The following is a 21765-nucleotide window of genomic DNA, read 5'->3' on the forward strand; positions in this document are numbered from 1 at the left end:
GAAAGTACATACGGTACATTAGTTGTTACCGTACATTAGTTGTTATCTAGATTTGGGTGGGGGGAGACGAAGGCTGGGGCAAATGAGGAGTGACTGCTTATGGGTAAGGGGTTCTTTTTAGAAGTGATAAAAAAAAGTCCTAAAAATGTGTTGATAGTTGGACAACTCTGTGGATATACTAAAAAGCATTGAATTGTACAATTTAAATGGATGGGTTGCATGGTATGTGAATTATAACTCAATAAAGCTGTTACAGGAAATATAAGAAGATCATTTTAAGGTGGCTAAGAATTTAGAGAATGTAAATCCCATAGGGTCTTGTTAAAGAAATACTAGATGATAAACTTCAGCCAACCAAGAAATGAACACTAACATTATGGTAAACAGACTGGCTGCAAACATTCAATCAATTTAACTTTAGGACTAAACTACAAAAGAAAAAAAAGTGGTTTCAAAACAGGAAGTGTTCTAGATTATAATCCATTCAATAAAATAAGACTTTCTGGGTTCATTCTGACATAAATAAATAGAGACATGAAAGCTCTTCCTTACAGTAAAAGTTCAGCTAATAAATGTAACAGAACTTATGAAAATAGAAAATAGGCTGGGTGCAGTGGCTCCTGCATGTAATCCCAGCACTTTGGGAGGCTGAGGCAGGCAGATCACCTGAGGTCAGGAGTTCGAGACCAGGCTGGCTGAAATGGCGAAACCCCATCTCCACTAAAAATACAAAAATTAGTTGGGTGTGGTCGTAGGCGCCTGTAATCCCAGCTACTTGGGAGGCTGAGGCAGAAGAATCTCTTGAACCTGGGAGGCGGAGGTTGCAGTAAGCTTAGATCACACCTCTGCACTCAAGCCTGGGTGATAGAGTGAGACTCTGTGTCTCAAAAAAGAAAGAAAGAAAGAAAAAGAAAGGAAGGAAGGAAGGAAGGAAGGAAGGAAGGAAGGAAGGAAGGAAGGAAGGGAGGGAGGGAGGGGAAAAATCACCATTTGGCAACCATGGTAGTGGCCTTTGGCCATAGTGGTCCTGTGGTCACGGATTCAGGCATGCTAAGGCAGGTGGATGGTAGGTTGATGATGTACAGGATGCTGGCATGATCTCAGAATATGCCCCCATAAAACAGTAACTAATTCCAAGAGAAAAACTAATGTCTTTCTGGTGAAGAAAACAAGGAGATTCCAGCATGACCAGGTAACTGGACATTAGTGTCACCAGCGGTGGGTGGTACAGATTGACATTGTGCACTCCTTTTTTGTTGTTGTTGTTGTTGTTGTTGTGAGACAGATTCTTGCTCTGTCAGCCAGTCTGGAGTACAGTGGCATGATCTTGGCTCACTGCAACCTCCGCCTCCCGAGCTCAAGCAATTCTCCTGCCTAAGCCTCCCAAGTAGCTGGGATTACAGGAGTGTGCCACCACGCCTGGCTAATTTTTGTATTTTTAGTAGAGATGGGGTTTCACCACGTTGCCCAGGCCAGTCTCGAACTCCTGACCTCAGGTCATCCACCCGCTTGGGCCTCCCAAAGTGCTGGGATTACAGGCATGAGCCACCACGCCCGGCTGACATCGTGCACTCCTGATGCAGAGAAGAACACAGTATTATGTCAGTGACATCCTACCAGGAATCCATGATCTGAGTCTGGTCACAGAGAGACATCAGATGGACCCGCACTCAGCGTCATCCCACAGCATAGGAGGCTTGTATTCTTTAAAATTGTTGGGGACATAAGTGACAAAAAAGATTAAGGAATTGGTCCAGGTTGGGGGACACTAGGAGACATGACAAATAGAATAGATGCAATACATTTTCCTGGATGGCATCTTGGACCCCAAGGGAAAAAGAGACATCACTGAGAGAGTTGGTAAAATTTGAATGGGCTCTAAAAGGTTTGGATGGGAGCGTTGTGAAAATGTCGACTACTTGACTTGGAAGCTTGCATGATGAGAGATCTTTGTTTTAAGGAATGCACACGGGAGTATTTACAAGTCACAGTATACTGTTCCCACAGCTAGCTCTCAAGTAGTGAAGGAAAAGACGTGTGTGTGTGTGTGTGTGTGTGTGTGTGTGTGTGTGTGTGAGAGAGAGAGAGAGAGAGAGAGAGAGAAAAGAGAGAAAATAATAGCAAGGGAGGGAGAGTGGGGACAACAGAGGGAGGAAGATACGTAAAAATGCAATAAGATGGTAATGACTGGGAAATATGGATGAAACAGATATGGAAATAACTTGAACTGTACTTGTAACTCTTCTATACATTTGTAATAATTTCAAAATACAGCATTTTTAAATAGCAGAATATAAATGTTGAAAATGTGAAAAATGGGCTGGGCGCAGTGGCTCACACCTGTAATCCCAGCACTTTGGGAGGCTGAGGTGGATGGATCACCTGAGGTCAGGCATTCGAGACCAGCCTGGCCAACATGGTGAAACCCTATCTCTACTAAAACTACAAAAATTAACTGGGCGTGGTGGTGCATGCCTATAATCACAGCTACTCAGGAGGCTGAGGCAGGGGAATCACTTGAACCCAGGAAGTGGAGGTTGCAGTGAGCCGAGATGGCACCACGGCACCCCAGCCTGGGCAACAGAGCTAGACTCCGTCCTGAAAAACAAAACAAAAACAAGTACAAACAAACAAACAAACAAAGAAAATGGTGCATGATACAGCATAAATAATGCTATGAGTATCATCAAAAGACTTGAATCTTTTGGTTAATCTCTGCTAATAAACCCACTACGACTGTGAAGTAACTGACTTTCCAATATTAAGTGCACCCCATTCTTTCCTGTAGCCTAGTCCCTCTAACCACAAAATAATCCCAGGATTTACAAAACAAAACAAAAAAAAAATGTATAAGGTATTGTTCAATATCTCCTGTGACTTTAATTGTGGCAAAGACTGCTCCATGTTCACTTTCTTTTCCTCCGGGGCACGGAGCAAGACAATCCTCCCAGCTTCCCTTGTAATGGAAGGTGCCTGTGGCTGAGTTCTGAACAATGGGATCTGAACAGAATGATGCACACTCCATACCTCTCTAACCCTCAGATCTCTAGCCAACTGCAGAATATCCAGTAGGGAACTCTGGGGTCCTAGGGGATAGAAGAGTGTGGGTCCTTGAATGACCCTGTAAATGAAAACACACACACACACACACACAAAATTCTAAGGTCTTCCCCGAACCATCTGAATGGACCCCTCCTCTCCAACAAGGGCATTCCAAAGTTAACCTGAAAAAACTAGTTCAGGGCATGATGGGAAGGGGGAGCCAGCTGTACCCCATTATACCCTCCTCCCTTTTAGAATTACTGATAAAACAGCCTCTTTCAGTCTGATAAACATTTGCAACCTATTCTCTCTGAAACCTGCTACCTGGAGGCTTCATCTACATCTTAAAACTTCAGCCTCCACAACCCCTTACTGTAACCCTAACCCAGACATTTCCTTCTGTTGACAATAACTCTTTCAACCGACCGCCAATCCAAAAATCTTTGAATCCACTTGCAACTCGGAAGCCCCCACCTCCATTTGTTCAGCCTTTCTGGACTGAATCAATGTATGTCTTCTGTGTATTGATTGATGCCTTATCTCCCTAAAATACAAAAAAAAACCTAGTTGTGGCCCAGTCACCTTGGGGACATGTTCTGAGAATCTCCTGAGGACTATGTCAACAGGCCAATGGTCCGTCATAATTGGCTCAGAAGAGATCTCTTCAAATATTTCAGAGTTTGACTCTTTCCATCGACAACCCCATGAACACTTATGGGCTGTGATCTGGGTTTAAGCCACTGAGTCTTGGGGCTTGTGTGCTATATAGCACTTAGTCTGACATGGCTGAGAAATGCACAGTATTGGCAAAGGAAGGAGTTAAGGGAAGAGAATTCAGAGGAGGGGTTGGAGAGCAGGGAGGGTCAGCCTTGGACAAAGGAAGTTCAGATTGATTGAAACAGCACAGAGATCCTGAAGACACAGAATAAAATCTTTGCAACAGCCAAGTTCAGATAACTGTGCTTGGAGAATTGAAGAGGAGCAGGCGAGGTGTGAAAGGGAAAATAAAAAGGCTCTAGGGTTGGAAAACGTGTGTGAGCATTTGAGCTGATGGAGACAGGCTGGAAGTCAGTTACACAAACCACTTCAGTTCAACAATAGGTATTGAGCAGACCTAGCTGGAGGGCAACATCTTCTTCTATCAGTGAATGCCTGGGCAGGGAAGATATAATAATGCAGGCAGCTCCAACAAGACTGAAACTGAAAGCCATGGAATCCTCTAATACAGGGGTCCCCAGTCCCCGGGCCGTAGACTGCAACCAGTCCTCCATGGCCTGTTAGGAACCAGGCTGCACAGCAGGAAGTGAATGGCAGGCAAGGGAAGCTTCATCTATATTTTCAGCTGCTCCACACCACTCTCATTACTGCCTGAGCTCTGCCTCCTGTCAGATCAGTAGTGACATTAGATTCTCACAGGAGCGTGAAGCCTATTGTGAACTGTGCACAGGAGGGATCTAGGTTGCGAGCTCCTTATGAGAATCTAATGCCTGATGATCTGTCACTGTCTCCCATCACCCCCAGATGGGAGGAAAATGAACTTACAGCTCCCACTGATTCCACATGATGGCGAGTTGTATAATTATTTTGTTACAAATTACAATGTTTTAATACTAGAAATAAAGGGCACAGTAATCATAATGCACTTGAATTATTCCCGAACCATCCTTACCCCTCATAGAAATATTGTCTTTGACAAAACCAGTCCATAGTGCCAAAATGATGGGGGACCACTGCTCTAGAATTTTGGGGTGACTGCTTAGAGGGGTTCCACTTGAGGCAGAGCAGAGATCCTCTCTTAGGGGGCCATTGGGCACCCCTCACTCCCAACCATAAAAATAAAGGAAAACCTTGAGTTCCCCAAGGGAAATTCCAGGCACCTAGCTAACCTTAAAAATTAAGTGAGCAACTTGATAAGCAAGAAGATAGTAGCTTAAAACAATAGCCAAGGAAGTTAGAGTTTGGTTGCCTATAGAAACTAAAGAAACATCTTAACATGTGTCCCTGAGTTGTTTTTCAAAAACCTACACCCCCATCAAATAGATGTCAGATAAGGAGAAACTGAGGACTGAACTTTAACCACCATCCTTTGCCCCTGAATTTCTTTTTGAGGGATCTGGAGGGGTCACACCGTGGACCAGAGCTAGCATTCTTTGCTGTAGACCACAAAATTTTAGACAAGGCTTTACCTCCTTAACCAATCACAAATCAGATAATCTTTGAATTATCCTTGCCTTTAAAATTTCTTACCTGTAAGCCAGGCAGGAGTTCAGGTCTTAAGTATGAGCTGCCCTAGTCTCCTTGCTCGGCACCCTGTGAATAAATGCTTCACTTTCTCTTGCTGCAATTCTGATGCCCAGTCCTGATGGATTTGCTGCACTGGGTGGGTGGACCCAAGTAGAGTTTAGGATAACACTTTATCATAAAATTATGTGTGTCCCGTTCTTCTGTTTAGTGCCAGCTCCAAAAAGATACAAAGATAATTAATGAATCTGAAAGTGAATATTGGCCAGGCCTGGTGACTCACACCTGTAATCCCAGCACTTTGGGAGGCCAAGGCGGGTGAGTCACTTGAAGTCAGGAGTTGAAGACCAGCCTGACCAACATGGCAAAATCCTGCCCTACTAAAAGCACAAAATTAGCTAGGCATGGTGGCACACGCCTGTAATCCCAGCTACTAGGGAGGCTGAGGCAGGAAAATCACTTGAACTCAGGAGGTGGAGATTGCCGTGAGCTGAGATCATGCCACTGCACTCCAGCCTGGGTGGCATAGCAAGACTCTGCCATAAGATAAGATAAGATAAGATAAGATAAGATAAGATAAGACAAGATAAGACAGGGTGAGATAAGATAAGATGAGATAGAATAGAATAGAATAGAATATCTATTTCCAATGACAAATATTTATCAATCACTCCCCACGTAAGAGGCACTGCTCTAGGTTATTTGAAAATGCAGTATGTTAAGAAACATTTTCCGTCTTTGAGGATCTCATATTCCTGTCAGAAAGACAGCCCTCAGAGATGAGGGAGAACAAAGCACAAAAATGAAGGATCAATGCTTGTATGTGTCACACAACAAGGGCAATATTTCGTATTTGACATTAGTGAGGGATGGATCATGTCACCCTATAACTATGGAAAGTTAGAGAAGGTTGTTTTGTTTTAGCGAGGATCTACTAAACATTCTAAGTGCCAGTGAGGGCTTTGGAAATGGTGGCTGAAGCTGTACCAACCCAAGGGGAGGAGAAAATTGAAGTCTTGGCTCATGTCAATAGCAGAAAACAATAACTAGGGGTTCGTCATGGAATGGTTGTTCAGCCTAGTCTTGGAAACTTGTCTTAATTTCTTTAGTATAGGTAACTATTTATTCATAGAAAAAATGTAGGTGCCCTTATATCAGTTATTCATAGGCTGAGAATGTAGTTCATAGAATATCCCAACTTGTTTTGGCCAAATTAAGGTAGTTATGGAGAAAGAAGAAAAATTACAAGACAGAAATCATACAATCAAGTCATAAAGCTGGTGACAGATGAATGGCACTGTCACCAATACCAGAAACACTTTAATAGCTGCCAAAGGGCCTACCCAACCATGCTGAACCCAGGCAGAAAAAGGAGAGAACTGGAAAGTTCGGATTTCCAGGGACTTGGTGAGTGCAGGTCAATGTGGGTAGGGTTGTGAATATTGCACACACATCAAGTTTCCTTCTCAGGGGATTCCTGGGTTAAAAAAGGCAGAAGTTTTACAGGCAACACTCAAGAGTAAGCATGGTCGAATGGATAATTTCTCTCCCAAGTTCTTCATAGAGAATACAGCATCAAGCAAGGAAATCAAGTCAACAAGCTGAAAGGACGCAAAGTCCAAAGAAGAGCTATGGTGAAAGTAAAAAAAAAAAAAAAAAAAAAGGACAAAATTAAAATAAAGGTGAAGGAAAGTAGATGAACTGTAATGGGAGAAAAAGATAGGAGGATCCTGAGCAACTGCAACTAGTAAAGCTGTAATGACCATCATTCTACGGCCACAGATATCAAGCATGTGTGTAGGTTACAATGGTTTAATAATGGATGGATGGTTTTCTTTTCTTTTCTTTTTTCTGAGACGGAGTTTTGCTCTGTCTCCCAGACTGGAGTGCAGTGGCACAATCTCGGCTCACTGCAACCTCAGCCTCCCTGGTTCAAGCGATTTTCCTGCCTCAGCCTCCCCAGTAGCTGGGACTACAGGCACACACCACCATACCCAGCTAATTTTTATATTTTTAGTAGAGACAAGGTTTCACCATGTTGGCCAGGATGGTCATGATCTCTTGACCTCAGGTGATCTGCCCACCTCAGCCTCCCAAAGTGCTGGGATTACAGGCATGAGCCACTGCACCTGGTTGGTTTTCTAATCTCCCAAGGAGGAATATTGGAAAGGATTATGATTGCTCAAATACTACGCACCTCTTGACTTTCGTTTCTTACCTCTAAGGCTTATGAAAGTGAGGTGTATGGTTGTCTCCACCTTGCATACTTTTAATGGGAATTCTTTTTAAAAAAATTTTTTTTTTGGTTCGGGAGTACATGTGAAAGTTTGTTACATGGGTAAACTTGTGTCTCGAGGGTTTGTTGTGCAGATTATTACATCACTTGGATATTAAGCTCAGTACCCAATAGCTATCTTTTCTACTCCTCTCCCTCCTTTCACCTGCTACCCTCAGGGAGACCCCAGTGTCTGCCATTCTCCTCTTTGTGTTCATGATTTCTCAACATTAAGCTCCTACCTACAAGTGAGAACATGCAGTGTTTGGTTTTCTGTTCCTGGATAATGGCCTCCAGCTTCATCCATGTTCCTGCAAATAACATGATATCATTCTTTTTTATGGCTGCATAGTATTCCCTGGTGTATATATACCACATTTTCTTTATCCAATTTGTCATTGATGGGCATTTAGGTTGATTCCATGTCTTTGCCATCGTGAATAGCACTGCAATGAACATTCGCATGCATGTGTCTTTATGGTAGAAAGATCTATATTCCTCTGGGTATATACCCAGTAATGGGATTGCTGAATTGAATGGTGGTTCTGCTTTAGCTCTTTGAGGAATCGCCACACTGCTTTCCACAATTGTTGAACTAATTTACACTTCCACCAACAGTCTATAAGTGTTCCCTTTTCTCCACAACCTTGCCAGCATCTGTTATTTTTTTTACATTTTAATAATCTGATTCGTGTCAGATAGTATCTCATTGTGGTTTTGATTTGCATTTCTCAAACGATCAGTGATATTGAGCTTTTTTTAAATGCTTGTTGGCTGCATGTATGTCTTCTTTTGAAAAATGTCTATTCATGTCCTTTGCCCACTTTTCAATGGGGTGGTTTGTTTTTCTCTTGTAAGTTTGTTTAAATTCCTTATAGATGCTGGATATTAGATCTTTGTCAGATACGTAGTTTGCAAATATTGTCTCCTATTCTGTAGGTTGTCTGTTTACTATGTTAATAGTTTCTTTTGCTGTACAGAAGCTCTTTAATTTAATTAGATCCCACTGTCAATTTTTGTTTTCATTGTGATTTGTTTTGATGTCTTCATCATGAAATATTTGCCCATTCTTAGGTCCAGGATGATATTGCTTAGGTTTTCTTCCAGGATTTTTATAGTTTGGGGTTTTACATTTAAGTTGGGAGATAGATAACAAACTGACTTGCAAATAAATAATATGCCAGGTGTTCATAATTACTAAGGAATTAATAAACTGGGATAAAAGGAATAACAATTCATACAAATAATAAAGGAAAATTTAGTGATAAAAGAAGACATATAACAGGGTGGGCGTATGTAAGAGTTAATTTTATATGTCAACTTGACTAGGTTAAGGGATACCCAGACAACTAGCAAAACGTTATCTCTGGGGGTGTCTGTGAGGGTGTTTCTGGAGGAGATTAGCATTTGAATCAGTAGACTGAGTGAAGAAGAGCTGCTTTTAGTAATGTGGGTGAAGGCCAAGTGCGGTGGCTCACGCCTATAATCCCAGCACTTTGAGAGGTCAAGACGGGTGGATCACCTGACGTCAGGAGTTCAAGACCAGCCTGGCCAGCATGGTGAAACCCCGTCTCTACTAAAAATACAAAGATTTGCTGGGCGTGGTGGCATGCACCTGTAATCCCAGTTGCTCGGGAGGCTGAGACAGGGAAATTGCTTGAACCCGGGAGGTGGAGGTTGCAGTGAGCTGAGATCATGCCATTGCACTCCAGCCTGGCCAACAAGAGCAAAACTCCATCTCAAAGGTGGAGGTTGCAGTGAGCTGAGATCATGCCATTGCACTCCAGCCTGGCCAACAAGAGCAAAACTCCATCTCAAAAAGAAGAGTAATGTGGGTGAATACCATCCAATCCACTGGGGGTCCAGATAGAACAAAAAGGCTGAGGGAGGGCTAATAATTTTTCTTTTCTGGAGCTGGGACATCCATCTTTTCCTGCCCTTGGACATTGGAGCTACTGATTCTTGGGTCTTTGGACTCCAGGACTTACACCAGCCTGTCCCCTAACCCCTGCCCTGGTTCTCAGACCTTTGGCCTTGGACTGAAAGTTATACCATCAGCTTTCCTGGTGCTCCAGCTTATAGATAACAGATTATTGGATGTCCTGGCCTCCATAAACACATAAATCAATTTTCATAATTATATAATTATTTGCATAAAAATGCAAAGTGCTCCAAATATATATGGAGAGTTTAGGTCTTAGAATAAATTCTTTGCAACAGCCAGGTTCAGATAACCGTGGTAACTCTTAAAATAAACCCTTTGCAACAGCGAAGTTCAGATAACTGTGGCAGAGATTATATACAACCTGTTTCTCTGAGGAACCCTAATACAGCATATAATTTTATGAGGAAATTAGGCAATGCAGCACTTCGCACTTGAGTAGGAAATTGGGCACTGAGCTTTCTGACAAGCAATGAGCAAAACATATTGAATTTGGTAATTTAACTTATGCGATTAAAAAAATAGACATATGTATGTCATCGTAAAGAGTTAAGCTCTGTAAAATTTTTGAAGAGATTTAATCTGAGCCAAATATGAGTGACTATGGCTCGTGACACAGCCCTCAGGAGGTCCTGAGAACATGTGTCCAACGTGGTCAGAGTGCAGCTTGGTTTTATACATTTTTAGGAGGCATAAGACATCAATCAAATACGTTTAAGGAATACATTCAGGAAGCCGGGACAACTCAAAGCAGGGGCTTCCAGGCTTTAGGAAAATTTAAACATTTTCTGGTTGACAATTGGTTGAGTTTGTCTAAAGATCTGTTACCCATAGAAAAGAAACGTTCAGGTTAAGGTAAAAGATTGTGGAGACCAAGGTTCTTTTGAAGTCTTATAGTGGCCGCCCTTAGAGACAATAGATGACAAGTGTTTCCTATTCAGATTGTTAAAAGGTGCTAGACTCTTAGTTAATGTCTTTAGGATGGTGAGGGCCTAGAAGAAAACGATCTAGCTATGTTAATAGATACTTTACAGATGCAAGTTTTTGCCCACAAAGGACAGCTTTGCAGGGCCATTTCAAGAAAAATACGTTTCTGCCATGGCAAAGAAATGTATTTTGAGGTAAAGTATTTTGACTTTCTTCTTTGTCACATAATGTTATGCCAGAGTCAGATTGGAAACTAAGTCACAAAATACAGGGTTAAATAAAACCTATCTGATGAGAATTTATGGTTTGTAGGGCCTGACTCCCCAGACCCCTTAGATAGGAATTTGGGCAAGAAAAAAATCAGAGCTCAGTCCTCACCTATATATATATTTTTTTCAGATAAGACGTTTTTCCAGCATCAAACTCCAAAGAGTATGTATCTCAATAACCCTTTTAAATACTGTAACTTCAGAGAATGGAAAAAGCATTAACATTCAGAGTCATAGGCAGATAACTGATGGCCGAGGAGGGACAGAACGTGGATTGGGGAGTGGGATGTGGAGATTTCCCTGGACCAGAGGTGGGGACTCTCTGAGAGGTTCTACCGGTTTTGACCAGCTGCTCTTTATGCCTCGGCGGCCTCCTGAGTCTTCTACATTAGAGCTTTCCTAACACAGGCTGTTAAGCTCTCTTGTGCTGATTTGACATCTGGAACAAATTCTTTTGTCATACACCATCAGACTTTAAACAAATAAGAGCTAATGAGTTATACAGATGCCATGATTTTGCCTCAACCAATAATTACTTTGTTCACTCAAGGGTAGTACCGAGGTCCAGAGACGGGAGGATCTCTCCTGTTTCACCTCACATTAGCATTTGTTTGCTTTGACAAATATCTGACTTGTCTGATGTTTACAATGTAACATATTTATTTTGCCAGGTCTGCCCTGTAGATCATCCTGTCCCAGAGATCTACAGCATAATGGCCTGGAAACAGACTTTGTTTTGGAGCCAAGCCCAGCAAAGTCTTAATTCCTTCTCCCTCAATCACTATCTGGATGAACAAGGGCAAGTCATTGAGCCTCTCTGGGCCTCAGTTTCCTCACCCAAAAACTGGAGGTAAAAACACACAGCCCATGGGATGGGATTACATAAGAGCCTAACACAATGTCTGGCACAGAGGAGGAAATCAGTAAATATTTGCTCCCATCCTTTGCTCAAATCACTTTAACTCATGGTCCCTTTGAGAAAATGAGGAAATCAGTCTTCATTTGACTGAGAAAAGAAGTAAATCTTTTTCTGTTGTTGTTAAGATAAGACTTATCTATGTAAGTTCACTTTAAGGATAGTGATTTGTTATTTTTCATTTAAAGCCAATTAATCAATGTAGTGTGGATGTCTTCCTTCTCCCTGGAGTCTCTTTGAAGTGGTTTGCTCCCAGGGCATCTAAAGAGAAGATGTCAGAGGGCTGGAATAAGAGAAAGTTGACAGAATGGAGAAAGGGCTATCTGGGATAGAAGGGTGTACACGCTACCTCTCTAGTTGGTTCCCAGTGGGGGATATTAGGACAATGAATTGTAGCTCAGTGTCCAGCTTCTGGAACCTCTGAAGGAAGTCAGATCCTGCCTCCAGGGATGCCTATGGATATTTCCTTCTCTGCCCAGGCAAGCCCACCTCCAGCTGCAGCAGCCACAGCTGCTAGAAACAACCAACACCAGCAGGAGAGGAGATAACCCAGGCATAAGGCACCAGGAGAAATAAGTCGGGGATGGGGTCGGTGGTCAAATCATTCTCCTTTTTTGTAATAAGTTTTATTTTGTTTTTCATTGTCATATAATAATTATATATATTTACGAGATGTAATGTGATGCTTGGTGTGCATTATGTAATGATCAAATCAGAATGGTTAGCATATTGATCATCTCAAATGCCTGCCATTTCTTTGTAGTAAGAATACTTAACTGAGGCAGGGGTATTATGAGGTCAAGAGAACGAGACCATCCTGGCCAACATGGTGTAACTCCGTCTCTACTAAAAATACAAAAATTAGCTGGGTGTGGTGGTGCACGCCTATAGTCCCAGCTACTCGGGAGGTTGAGGCAGGAGAATCCCTTGAACCCAGGAGGCAGAGGTTGCAGTGAGTCGAGATTGCAGCACTGCACTCCAGCCTGGAGACAAAGCAAGACTCCGTCTCAAAAAAAAAAAAAAAAAAGAACATTTAAAATCCTCTCTTCAAGTTACTTTGAAGTGTACCATACAATATTGTCCACTATCGTCACTGTTGTGCAATGGCACACCAGAATTTATTTCTCCTAACTGTAACTTTGTACTCATTGACCAACTTCTCTTTCTTTCCCTCTCCTCACCTATACTCACCAGTCTCTGGTAACCACTGTTCTTTTGTATGTTTCTAAGAGATCAATATTTTTTAGATTCTACACATGAGTGAGATCATATAAGATGTGTCCTTCTGTGCTTGGCTTATTTCATTAGCATAATTGTTTTCTAGGTTCATTTTTATAAATAACAGGATTTCATCTTTTTTATGGCTGAATAGTATTCCACTATGTGCATATACAACATTTTCTTTATCCAGCCAGCCATTGATGGACACTTATGTTGATTCCATAGCTTGGTTAGTGTGAATAATGCTGCAATGAACATGGGACTGCAGATATCTCTTCAACATATAGATTTCATTTTCTTTGGATATATACACACTAGTAGGATTGTTGGATAATATGATAGTTCTATTTTTAATTTATTGAGAAACCTCTGTACTGTTGCCCGTAAGTGTACTGTTGCCCGTAAGTGTACTGTTTTGTATTCCCATCAATAGTATGTAAGAGTTCCCCTTTCTCTGCATCCTTGCCAGCACTTCTTATTTTGTTTATTTTTTTATGATAGACGTTTTAACCAGGCTGAGCTGGTATCTCACTTTGGTTTTGATTTGCCTTTCCCTAATGGTTAGTGATGTTGAGCATGTTCTCATGCACTTATTGGCCACTTGTGTGTCTTCATTTGAGAAATCTCTATTTAGATCTTTTACTGATTTTTAAATCGGCTAGATTATTTGTGGGTTTTTGTTTTTTTGTTTTGATTTTTGCTGTCATGGTGTTTGAGTTCCTTATATATTCTGGATATTAATCCATGGTCAGATTCATAGTTTGCAAATATTTTTGCCCATTTTGTAGATTGTCTCTTCACTCCATTGATTGTTTCCTTAGTCATCGCCTTTTTCATAAACTTTGCCCAGAATAATGTCCTGAAGTGTCTCCCCTATGTTTTCTTCTAGTATTTTTATAGTTTTGAGTCTTACTTTCATTAATTATTATTATTATTATTATTATTTGTAGAGTTGAGTTCTCATTATTTGCCCAGGCTGGTATCAAACTCCTGGCTTCAAGTGATCTTCCTACCTTGGCCTCTCAAAGTGTTGAGATTACAGTCCTGAGACACTGTGTCCAGTGTCTCACTTTTAAGTCATTAATCTATCTTGAGTTGATTTTTGTATATGGTGAAAGACAGGAGTCCAGTTTCCTTCTTCTGCCTATGGATATCCAATTTTCCCAGCACCATTTATTGAAGACCATGTTCTTTCCCTAGTGTATGTTTTCACTGACTTTGTCAAAAATCAATTGGCTGTAAATACATAGGTTTTTTTTTGGGTTCTCTCTTCTGTTCCATTGATGTATACCATGCTGTTTTGGTTACTATAGTCTTGAAATATATTTCAAAGTCAGGTAGTGTGATGCCTTTATTCATTTGGCTCAGAAATACCTTGGCTACTTAGGCTCCTTTTTGATTCTACATGAATTTTAGAATTGCTTTTCTATTTCTGAGAAAAATGGCATTGATATTTTGATAGGGATTGTTTTGAATCTGTAGATTGCTTTGGGCAGTATAGTGATTTTAATGACATTAATTATTCCAATCTATAAACATGAGATGTCTTTCCGTTTGTTTGCATCCTCTTCAATTTTTTTCATTTGCAGTTTGTATTACAGTTTTACTTGTAGAACTCTTTCATCTCATTGGTTAAATATATTACTAGGAAGGGTTGTGTTTTTTTGGTAGATTTGTAAATGGAATTGCCTTCTTGGTTTCTTTCTCAGCTATATGAACTTTCTCAGTTCATTATTGGTGTATAGAAATGCTACTCATTTTTGTATGTTGGTTTTATATCCTGCAACATTAGAGAATTTAATTATCAGATCTAAAAGTTTGTTGTTGGAGTTTTTAAGTTTTTCTAGATGTAACATCATGTCATCTGTGAAGGACAATTTAATTCCTTTGTTTCCAATTTGCATGCTTTTTATTGCTTTCTCTTGCCTGATTGCTCTGTCCAGGAATTCCAGTAGTATGCTGAATAAGAGTAGTGGAAGTGTGTATCCTTGTCTAGTTTCTGTTTTTAGAGGAAAGATTTTTAGCTTTTCCCCATTCAGTGTAATATGATCTATGGTTTTGTCATATACAGCTTTTATTAGGTTAGATATTTCCTTCTGTGCCTTGTTTGTTAAGAGTTTTCATCATGAAGAAATGTTGAATTTCATCAAATTCTTTTTCTGCATCTATGGAGATGATCATGTGGTTTTTGTCCTTTGTTCTACTGATGTGACGTATTACATTTTGTGATTTGTGTATGTCAAAATATCTTTGCATCCCTGGGATAAATCCTGCTTGATCATGGTGTACTATCTTTTTGATATACTGTTGCATTCAGTTTGCTAGTATTTTGTTGAAGATTTTTGTGTCTGTGTCCAACAGAGATGTTGGCTTGTATTTTTCTTTTTTTCATTGCATCCTTGTCTGGTATTGATACCAGGGTAATACTAGTCTCATAGAATGAATAGAGAGAATTCTCTCCTCTCCTTTTTTTTTTTTTTTTTTTTTTTTTTGAATAGGGAGAATTGGTGTTAATTCTTTGTAAGGTTGATAGAATTCTTCAGTGAATCTATCAGTCCTGGACTTTTCTTTGTTGGGAGTCTTTTTATTGCTGATTCAATCTGATTACTCTGATTATTGGTTTGTTCAGGTTTCTGTATCTTCCCAATTCAATATTGATATGTTGGAGTGTATGAATTTCTTGTACATCTTCTAGTTTGTTAATGTATACTTGTTCATAAGTCTCTGATGATATTTTGTATTTCTATGGTACCAGTTGCAATGCGTCCTGATTTTGTTTTTCTGATTTTTAAAAATTTGAGTCTTTGCTCTTATTTTCTTTGTTAGTCTGCTAGCAATTTATTGCTTTTATCTTCTCAAAAACACAACTTTTTGTTTCACTGACCCTTTGTAACTTTTTTAGTCTCCATTTTATTTAATTCTGCTCTGATCTTCATCATTTTTTCTCTTCTACCAATTTTGAATTTGGTTTAATATTGCTTTCCTAGTTCGTCGAGGTACATCATTAGATTGTCTATTTGAAATCTTTCTACTTTTTTGATGTAGATGCTAATTGGTATAAAATTCCCTCTTGGAATTGCATTTATTGTATCCCATAGATTTTGGTGTGTTGTGTTTTGATTTTCACGTTGTTTAATTTTCATGTATTTTTTTTTTCAGTTTTCAAAGTTCATTGTGTTATTGATTTTGATTCATTCCACTGTCTGAACAGATACGTGATATGATTTCAACTTTTTGTTATTTTTTGAGATTGTTTCGTGTTTCAACATGTAATCTGTCCTAGTTTCATGTACTGACGAGAAGATTGTGTATTCTGTACCTGTTGGATAAACTGTTCTGTAAATGTCTTTGAGGTCCATTTGTTCTAAAGCACAGTTTAAATCCGATATATCTTTGTTAATTTCCTGTCTAGGTGACCTGATTACTACTGAAAGTGGGATGTTGGAGTATCCAACCATCATAGTATTGGAGTCTATCCTTTTCAACTTAATAATATTTGCTTTAAATAGCTGGGTATTTTAGTGTTGGGTTGATATACATTTAGAATTTTTATATCCTCTTACTGAATTAATCCTTTTATCATTATATAATGACTTTTTTGTCTCATTACTGTTTTTGACTTAAAGTATGTTTTAAAGTATACTTAATGTATAGCTACTTCTGCTCAATTTTGGTTTCCGTTTCCATTTCCATAGAATATCGTTTTACATTCCTTTACTTTCAGTCTATATGTACCTTTACAGATAAGATGAGTTTCCTGTAGCCAGCATATAGTTGGGTCATTTAAAAAAAAATCCTTTTTTATATCTTTTAAGTGGAAAGTTCAATTCGTTTGTATTCAAGGTGATTATTGATATGTGAGGGCTTATTTCTGTCATTTTGTTAACTGAATTGTGGTTGTTTTGTATATCCTTTGTCCTTTTCTTTCTCTCTTATTATTTATCATTGTGGTTTGGTGGTTTTCTATAGTGGTAACATTTGAGTTTTTTCTTTTCCCTATTTGTAGGTTTGCCTTATCAGTGGATTGCATATTTTCATGTGTTTTCATGAAGGTAGATATCATCCTTTCACTTGTATGTGTAGGATTCCCTTAACCATTTTTTGTTGAACGGGTCTAGTGGTGATGAATTTTCTCAGCTTTTGCTTGCCTGAGAAAGATATTACTTCATTTTCATTTATGAAGGGTATCTTTGCTATCTTCACTGAGTATAGTAAGTATCCTTGACTGGTAAAATTATTTTTTCTTTCAGCACTTTCGATATATCATCCCAGTCTCTCCTGGTTTATAAGGTTTCTGCTAAGAAATTCACTGTTAGTCTGTTGGGGGTTCCCTTATGAGTGGCTAGACACTTTTCTCTTGCTGTTTTAAGGATTATATTGTTTTTCTTGACTTTTGACTGTCACTATAATGTGCCATAAAGAAGGTATTTTTGAATTGTGTGTATTTAGGGATTCTTGAGTTTCTTATGTCTGGATGTCTCAATGTCTTGCTAGGCTTGGGAATTTTCAGTTATTATTTGGTTAATTAAGTTTTCTATCCATTTTGTTCACTCTTCAACTTCTGGGATACCAAAATTTCAAATATTTGGTCACTTTATGGTGTCCCATATGTCACAGAGACTTTATTCATTCTGTTTTATTCTTCTTTACTTTTGTCTGACTGTGCTATTTTGGAAAACCTGTGTTTGAGTTCTGAAATTCTTTCTTCTGCTTGATATAGACTATTGCCAAAGTTTTCAAATATATGTTGCATTTCCTTCAATAAATTATTCAGTTTCAGCATTTCTCTTTGGTTCTTTTTTATTATAACTATATTTTTGGTAAATATTTCATTTATATTCTGAATTGTTTTTCTAGTTTTTTGTGTTATCTACATCCTTTTGTATCTCATGAACTTCTTTAATATCATTATTTTAAATTATTTCTCCAGGATGTTATTCATTTCTTTTTCACTGGAATCCGTTGCTGCAGAACTATTGTGTTCCTTTGGAGGTATCATATTTCCTTGCTTTTTCATGTTTTTTTGTGCACTTATGTTGATATCTGTACATCTGGTGTAATAGTTGCTTCTTCCAATTTTTAAGTTTGCTTTCATAGGTAAAGCATTTTTCCTGAAGGTGTATCTATGATGTTAGTTGGTTAGTACACTTTGGCTTTAATTTTTTTTCTTTCTTTTTTTTTTTTTTCTTTTTTTGAGATAGTCTCATTCTGTCACCTAGGCTGAAGTACAGTGGCGCAATCTCAGCTCAGCTCACCTCCACCTCCTAGATGCAAGCGATTCTCCTGCCTCAGCCTCCCAAGTAGCTGGGATTACAGGTGTGCACCACCACACCCAGATACTTTTTGTATTTTTAGTAGAGATGGGGTTTCTCTAGGTTGGCCAGGCTGGTCTCAAACTCGCAAGCTCAGGTGATCCACCCACTTTGGCCTACCAAAGTGCTGGGATTACAGGTGTGAGCCACCGCGCCTGGCCCACTTTGGCTTTAATTCTAAGTGTATGCAGTATGTAGTTTCTCTATGATTTCTTCAGCTGTGAACAGCATCAGTGGCATCTGTGGTTTTCTCAGTGCCTTCATGTGTGTTTTATCAGTGGAGGCTGTGGTAAAGTTTTTCTGGTGACAGGAATGCAAGTTGAGTCAGTCCTCAGGCTCCAGTGGTGGCAGTAGTACACTGAACATGCTGGTTCTTGGGTCCTAATGTGACACACACTGGCATTGGTGTTAGTGAGTCCAGGGAGGCTGATTTCGGGGCCTCCAGGAAGCTTTCTTGGGAGCTGGTACTGACAGCAGTGAGCCAAGCAGTCAGGCGGGTCCTCAGGCCCCTCGGGAGCAAGCATGGCATGAATGATGGCAGTAGCAATGGTAGAACAATCCTCTGTTCCCATTGGTCCACACTGGTGTTGGCAATGGCTGCCATGGATTGCATGAGCCAGCACCCAGGCTTGCAGGTGGCACATATGGGTGGATGCCAGCAAGAGTGGCAGTGACAGGTTGGATGGGCCCAACTTCAGATCACTGAAAGGAATGCTTAGGTGCCAGTGGTGGGGTGGACAAAGTTGGGTGATCCCTGGGCCCCCAGACAGCATGTTTGAGCACAGGAGGGTGTGGAGCTGGACAGTACGGACCTGTCCTCAGGTCCCCAGTGGTTTGTGCAGGCTGTGATAGGCAGGGGCAGGGTAATCATCAGGCTCCTGGTAAAATGCTTGAGTGGAGGCACAGTGGCTGTGCTGTAGCCCTGCTACTAGGCATGACAGCATAGCTTTCAATGGCAGCAGCCATAGGCAGGCAGCTGGAACACCTGCTTTGGCCCTAGATAGCAGCTGTGGGTGGATTATCTTCTCCTTGGGGTGCTTATAAATGTGTGTCAGCTCCAATGCTGAGGTAGTGGGGTCACTGCCTGTTGTTCACACTTTGGCCCTGCCCGTGGCAGCAGCTCTGGGTGGGGGGATTCTGTCCTTGAAACGTGTGAGAATGCATGGAGGCTGTGATGTTGGGAGCAGTAAGGTTGCTGCCAATGACTTGTGCTTTGGCCCTAGTGGCAGCAGCCAGCTGTTAAGGTGATGTCATGAGGCTCCACGGATGTGGGCATGCAAGGGCTGTTGGGCTCCAAGGCAGGATGCAGTCTGGTGGGGATTTGGCTCCCAGAATGGCAACTTGCTGTAGCTGCCTAGGGTTCGGGGATGCGTGGGGGACTCGGGGTGAGCTCCCTGTCCGGACAAACCTGTCATGCCATCTCCGGGCAGCTCTCTATGTTTTCTCAGGGCCTGCAAGGCTGGAGGGGCTCTCCTGTGGGGATGACCCAGGAGCCTGTGGTAGGAACGTGGAGCAATGGGGGTTGGGAGGGTGGGGTGTCTCCCATTTATCCTTGCCAGGCTCCTGTCAATCTGAGACAAATATGTTGCCTCACTTCTCTCTTTCCTTGCTTTAGGTGTTTTTCTTTTTTTTTTTTTTTTTTTTTTTTTTTGACAGAGTTTCACTTTGTTGCCCAGGCTGGAGTGCAGTGGCACAGTCTCGGCTCACTGCAACCTCTGCCTCCTGGGTTCAAGCAATTCTCGTGCCTCAACCTCCCACATAGCTGGGATTACAGGTGCCCACCAACACACCTGGCTACTTTTTTTTTTGTATTTTAGTGGAGACAGGGTTTCACCATGTTGCCCAGGCTGGTCTCAAACTCCTGAATTCAGGCATTCCACCCATCTTGACCTCCCAGAGTGCTAGGGTTACAGGCGTGAGCCACCACACCCAGCCTAGGTGTCTTTTTTTTTTTTTTTTTTTTTTTTTTGAGACGGAGTCTCGCTCTGTCGCCCAGGCTGGAGTGCAGTGGCGCGATCTCCACTCACTGCAAGCTCCGCCTCCCGGGTTCACGCCATTCTCCTGCCTCAGCCTCCCGAGTAGCTGGGACTACAGGTACCCACCACTGTGCCCAGCTAATTTTTGTATTTTTAGTAGAGACGGCATTTCACCGTGTTAGTCAGGATGGTCTCGATCTCCTGACCTTGTGATCCACCTGTCCCTGCCTCCCAAAGCGCTGGGATTACAGGCTTGAGCCACCGTGCCCGGCCTAGCCTAGGTGTTTCTTATCACTTCTCTGTTGAATTTCACTGGACTCTCATCGATGATCTGTTCCAAGTGTGATTATTTACTCACTATGTTGGGTTCTTCTCTGTCGAAGAGGTGAGTGTCAGATACATGTAGTCAGATACCTTGAAACCTCTCCTCAAATTCTGTAAGATTTGAGGACAGCCGGGTGCAGTGGTTCACATCTGTAATCTCAGCACTTTGGGAGGCCAAGGCAGGCAGATCACCTGAGGTCAAGAGTTTGAGACCAGCCTGACCAACATGGAGAAACCCCATCTCTACTGAAAATACAAAATTAGATGGGCATGGTGGTGCATGCCTGTAATCCCAGCTACTGTGGAGGTTGAGGCAGGAGAATCGCTTAAACCTGGGAGGCAGAGGTTGCAGTGGGCTGAGATTATGCCACTGCATTCCATCCTGGGCAACAAGAGCAAAATTCTCTCTCTCTCAAAAAAAAAAAAAAAAAAAAGATTTGAGGATAAAAGTTGTGAGGACAAAAGGGAAATCTTTGCCATTAAATAGATTTATTCCATAAAGTGGAGAAAACTAGAAATAAATACTTTTTCTCTTAAATTGAGACCCAATGACAATAGATAAACTGATTTGATGTTAAAGCATTAAAATTAATTTTAAATAGGAAATAAAATGAAAATAACATCTTGGAAATACAGCAGTTGCAAATATTTAAGTTATGGACATCTTAAGAGAAATGAGCATTTTAAAATAAATATAATATTTTATATTCTATTTCAGGAGATTCTGAAACTCTCATACATGGCAACTTAGAATGTAAAATAGTAGAACCACCTTGGAAAACAGTTTTGCAATTTCTTCAAAAACTAAAAGTATACATGATGATTCATAGATGTTTACCAAAAGAAATAGTCACGCGTCCATACAATTATTTGCATGCAAATGTTCATAACAGCTTTATTCGTGATAGCCAACAGCTCAAACCAACCTGAATGTCTCACAAAAAGTGAATGGGTGAGTAAACGGTGACATATCTGTATAACAAAATATTACTCAGCGGTGAAACCCTGTCTCTGCTAAAAATACAAAAAAAATTAGCCAGGCGTAGGTGGTGCATGCCTGTTGTCCCAGCTATTCTGGAGGCTAAGGCAGGAGAATGGCATAAAACCCGGGAGGTGGAGCTTGCAATGAGCCGAGATCATGCCACTGCACTCCAGCCTGGGCGACAGAGCAAGGCTGCGTCTCAGTAAATAAATAAATAAATAAATAAATAAATGTTACTCAGCAATAAGAATAGATGATCTATTGAGATCTGAGACCTGTACAAAATGTGAAAATCTCAAAACAAGTGTTCTGATTGAAGGATAATGTATGTCTTCATT

At 40.7% G+C, this 21765-nt stretch overlaps 1 long non-coding RNA gene across 1 annotated transcript in view; it reads left to right on the top strand.

Annotated features, from left to right (window-relative positions):
• Window positions 1-21765, top strand: part of LOC139362951 (uncharacterized) — a 147659-nt gene that overhangs the window by 17563 nt on the left and 108331 nt on the right. Inside the window, exon 2 of the long non-coding RNA XR_011622612.1 lies at window positions 11368-11546. This is a non-coding gene — a long non-coding RNA (uncharacterized lncRNA). The remainder of the gene's footprint in view (window positions 1-11367; window positions 11547-21765) is intronic.

Source organism: Macaca nemestrina, chromosome 4 (assembly GCF_043159975.1).
Source record: "Macaca nemestrina isolate mMacNem1 chromosome 4, mMacNem.hap1, whole genome shotgun sequence".
NCBI lineage: Eukaryota > Metazoa > Chordata > Mammalia > Primates > Cercopithecidae > Macaca > Macaca nemestrina.